Raw genomic sequence first — 5,000 nt, forward strand, 5'->3', positions numbered from 1 at the left:
ATCGAATCTGCGGGTGGAATCGGCACCTCGTCCCGCTGTCCGGTTCCCCCCCGTCGACTGCAACGGGTTTCCGAGGCCCGTCGGTCAGGCGCGGTTCGCTCCGCAATCCGCCGGCCGATCGGCACCGGGCGGGGCTCTACGGAAAGAGGGGACCCTCCCGCGTCGAGTGCCGGCGCACCGACCCCGCAGGCTGACCGGGAAGGTGAAGACTCACCCCGCTGAATGCCCGGCCCCGGGAACCCTCCGGCGCCGGGGCCATAACTTCGGGGAGGAAGGTCCGAGCTCCGCGCGGTCGACGGCAGGTGAAAGGGGCCGGTGCGCCGCGGAAGGCGACAGCAGTCCCGTCAGGCTGCACCTCTGCTCGGGCGAACGGCGTCAGGAAAAGGGGAGAGCACTTCCCCACCGATAGCTCCGGAACGCCCGGACCCATTGGCCCGCGGCACCGGTGGCTGCTAGAGGGGCTCCGGCGCCGTCAGCCGGGGTACGTCCCAGGCCGGCCGGACGGCGGGCAGCCGGAGGCAACGGCCTGGAACGGAGCCAGACTTGAGTCGTTCCGTGCCGTGGGCAAAAAGGCAGGGCTGCGGGTCAGCGCAGTTTGGCAAACCTAGCCGCAAGTGCGGGAAGGGCGGAGGAGCACACGGACGCCGCCTTCCCAAACTGAGCCCAAAGTGCCCAGGCATGCCCCCTTGATCTCGCCTAATCAGTGAGCCCAAAATAATTTCAGAGTGTGGAAACCTGATCCAAAAAGGTCGAAAAGAACGGCCAGAGATCAAGTCCGAAAGGGGAAATCAGTAACAAGCAAGCAGAGTAATCATTAACCAAAAAGCGCAAAATTATGTTAAAAGTGTGAAATCATTAACCAAAAAGTCGAAAATAATGTCCAGAGACCAAGTCCGAAAGTACAAATAATTAACCAGTAAGCAGAGTCATCATTAACCAAAAATCGCAAAAGTAAGTAAAAAGTATGAAATCATTAACCAAAAATCGCAAAAGTAAGTAAAAAGTGTGAAATCATTAACCAAAAACTCGAAAATAATGTGCAGAGACTAAGTCCGAAAGGGCAAATGGTTAACCAGTAAGCAGAGTCATCATTAACCAAAAATCGCAAAAGTAAGTAAAAAGTGTGAAATCATTAACCAAAAATCGCAAAAGTAAGTAAAAAGTGTGAAATCATTAACCAAAAACTCGAAAATAATCTCCAGAGACTAAGTCCGAAAGGGCAAATGGTTAACCAGTAAGCAGAGTAATCATTAACCAAAAAGGGCAAAAGTAAGTAAAAAGTATGAAATCATTAACCAAAAAGCACAAAATTAAGTTAAAAGTGTGAAATCATTAACCAAAATGTCGAAAACAATGTCCAGAGACTAAGTCCGAAAGGGCAAATGGTTAACCAGTAAGCAGAGTAATCATTAACCAAAAGGCGCAAAAGTAAGTAAAAAGTATGAAATCATTAACCAAAAAGCGCAAAAATATGTTAAAAGTGTGAAATCATTAACCAAAAAGTCGAAAATAATGTGCAGAGACTAAGTCCGAAAGGGCAAATGGTTAACCAGTAAGCAGAGTAATCATTAACCAAAAGGCGCAAAAGTAAGTAAAAAGTATGAAATCAGTAACCAAAAAGCGCAAAAATATGTTAAAAGTGTGAAATCATTAACCAAAAACTCGAAAATAATGTGCAGAGACTAAGTCCGAAAGGGCAAATAATTAACCAGTAAGCAGAGTAATCATTAACCAAAAATCGCAAAAGTAAGTAAAAAGTGTGAAATCATTAACCAAAAACTCGAAAATAATGTCCAGAGACCAAGTCCGAAAGGGCAAATGGTTAACCAGTAAGCAGAGTAATCATTAACCAAAAAGGGCAAAAGTAAGTAAAAAGTATGAAATCATTAACCAAAAAGCACAAAATTAAGTTAAAAGTGTGAAATCATTAACCAAAAAGTCGAAAATAATCTCCAGAGACTAAGTGCGAAAGGGCAAATGGTTAACCAGTAAGCAGAGTCATCATTAACCAAAAATCGCAAAAGTAAGTAAAAAGTGTGAAATCATTAACCAAAAACCCGAAAATAATGTCCAGAGACTAAGTCCAAAAGGGCAAATGGTTAACCAGTAAGCAGAGTAATCATTAACCAAAAATCGCAAAAGTAAGTAAAAAGTGTGAAATCATTAACCAAAAACTCGAAAATAATCTCCAGAGACTAAGTCCGAAAGGGCAAATGGTTAACCAGTAAGCAGAGTAATCATTAACCAAAAATCGCAAAAGTAAGTAAAAAGTGTGAAATCATTAACCAAAAACCCGAAAATAATGTCCAGAGACTAAGTCCGAAAGGGCAAATGGTTAACCAGTAAGCAGAGTAATCATTAACCAAAAATCGCAAAAGTAAGTAAAAAGTGTGAAATCATTAACCAAAAACTCGAAAATAATGTCCAGAGACTAAGTCCGAAAGGGCAAATGGTTAACCAGTAAGCAGAGTAATCATTAACCAAAAGGCGCAAAAGTAAGTAAAAAGTATGAAATCAGTAACCAAAAAGCGCAAAAATATGTTAAAAGTGTGAAATCATTAACCAAAAACTCGAAAATAATGTGCAGAGACTAAGTCCGAAAGGGCAAATAATTAACCAGTAAGCAGAGTAATCATTAACCAAAAAGCGCAAAAATATGTTAAAAGTGTGAAATCATTAACCAAAAACTCGAAAATAATGTCCAGAGACTAAGTCCGAAAGGGCAAATGGTTAACCAGTAAGCAGAGTAATCAGTAACCAAAAAGGGCAAAAGTAAGTAAAAAGTGTGAAATCATTAACCAAAAACCCAAAAATAATGTCCAGAGACTAAGTCCGAAAGGGCAAATGGTTAACCAGTAAGCAGAGTAATCATTAACCAAAAATCGCAAAAGTAAGTAAAAAGTATGAAATCATTAACCAAAAAGCACAAAATTAAGTTAAAAGTGTGAAATCATTAACCAAAATGTCGAAAACAATGTCCAGAGACTAAGTCCGAAAGGGCAAATGGTTAACCAGTAAGCAGAGTAATCATTAACCAAAAATCGCAAAAGTAAGTAAAAAGTATGAAATCATTAACCAAAAAGCACAAAATTAAGTTAAAAGTGTGAAATCATTAACCAAAATGTCGAAAACAATGTCCAGAGACTAAGTCCGAAAGGGCAAATGGTTAACCAGTAAGCAGAGTAATCATTAACCAAAAATCGCAAAATTAAGTTAAAAGTGTGAAATCATTAACCAAAATGTCGAAAACAATGTCCAGAGACTAAGTCCGAAAGGGCAAATGGTTAACCAGTAAGCAGAGTAATCATTAACCAAAAATCGCAAAAGTAAGTAAAAAGTGTGAAATCATTAACCAAAAACTCGAAAATAATGTCCAGAGACTAAGTCCGAAAGGGCAAATGGTTAACCAGTAAGCAGAGTAATCATTAACCAAAAGGCGCAAAAGTAAGTAAAAAGTATGAAATCATTAACCAAAAAGCGCAAAAATATGTTAAAAGTGTGAAATCATTAACCAAAAAGTCGAAAATAATGTGCAGAGACTAAGTCCGAAAGGGCAAATGGTTAACCAGTAAGCAGAGTAATCATTAACCAAAAAGCGCAAAAATATGTTAAAAGTGTGAAATCATTAACCAAAAACTCGAAAATAATGTCCAGAGACTAAGTCCGAAAGGGCAAATAATTAACCAGTAAGCAGAGTAATCATTAACCAAAAAGCGCAAAAGTAAGTAAAAAGTGTGAAATCATTAACCAAAAAGTCGAAAATAATGCCCAGAGACTAAGTCCGAAAGGGCAAATGGTTAACCAGAAAATCCGTCGAATAATGTCCAGAGACTAAGTCCGAAAGGGCAAATGGTTAACCAGTGGAAGGGCGATCAAGCGGAAAAATTTGCCCCGGTTACCCGGGATGGAGTTCCAGAGGTCCGGCCAGAGTTGTCAAATTCGTCCCGCTGATCGGACGCTTGTCATTCGGGTGGCTGGGGGTTGGCGGGGTATCTGCACAGTAGTAGGAGGTGGCAAGTCGGGACTTGGACGTTTATTCCAAGAGTCCACCCGAGCCTCCAGGTCTGCAGAGACCGACCCTAGCTGCCGCCCAACCGACTTTTAAGCCTTTTTCGGATGGGGATTTTTTCCCATTTTCGTCCATTTTTCGGGTTTTCTGTCGGGCTTAATAGGCGGCAGCCTGACCCCCGGCCGAGGCGGGGGGCGCACTCTCCCTTGCGTAAGGGTCCGGATTTGCCCCGGAAAGTGCCCCCGACGGCCTCCCGACCCGGGTGCCTGCAGGGCGGGGGGAAAGGGTAGTCCCAGCCGCAGGAAATCATTAACCAAAAGACTTAGCCGTCGGGGCAGAGGCTAAGACCCGGGCTGGTGAAATCATTAACCAAAAGGAATGCACCCTTTTCCGAAAGTGCAGGCCGAAATAAGGCGAGCCTTGGGCCGGGAAGGCCAAAACCCCCAACTCATGGAAGTGTATGGGGTCGGACTCGGCGACTTTCCCGGGCCCCGAGTTGACCTTTCCCCACGGGGGCGGTCAAGTTGCTCCCGCCAAGAGGGCACGTTGCATTTGCTGCCGCTCTAGTCCCCGGGCTAGTTAATCAGTTGCCGTCGGAAGTCCCGATGCCGAAATGAAAAATGGCCGTTGCGGCGATTTGGCGCCTCATTTTCGGAAGGACTACCGGCAGGCAACCCGCCGAATTGACACTTGCGATTCGGGTGGCTGGGGGTTGGCGGGGTACCCGGAGATTTTCGGGAACTCGATTTTCAGAACTTTTGCTGGCAGCGGTTGCACTTGCAAAGTGGCCGAAGAAGTGCTCCCTCAAGGAAGGACCTTCTTTTGAAATAAAAGACCTTCCGAAGAGTGCCTGGAAGTCATTTATGAGCATTTAAGGGTAAATCTGGCGGACTTTCCATGCTCTGTTGCCGGCTCTGAAATATCGCACAGTTGGGTCTAGGCCGGTAGACTGGCTGTGAAAACAGACAAAGTGTTTTGGCGAGCGAGAGAA

This window comes from Heterodontus francisci, unplaced genomic scaffold (genome assembly GCF_036365525.1).
Source record: "Heterodontus francisci isolate sHetFra1 unplaced genomic scaffold, sHetFra1.hap1 HAP1_SCAFFOLD_1536, whole genome shotgun sequence".
Classification (NCBI taxonomy): domain Eukaryota; kingdom Metazoa; phylum Chordata; class Chondrichthyes; order Heterodontiformes; family Heterodontidae; genus Heterodontus; species Heterodontus francisci.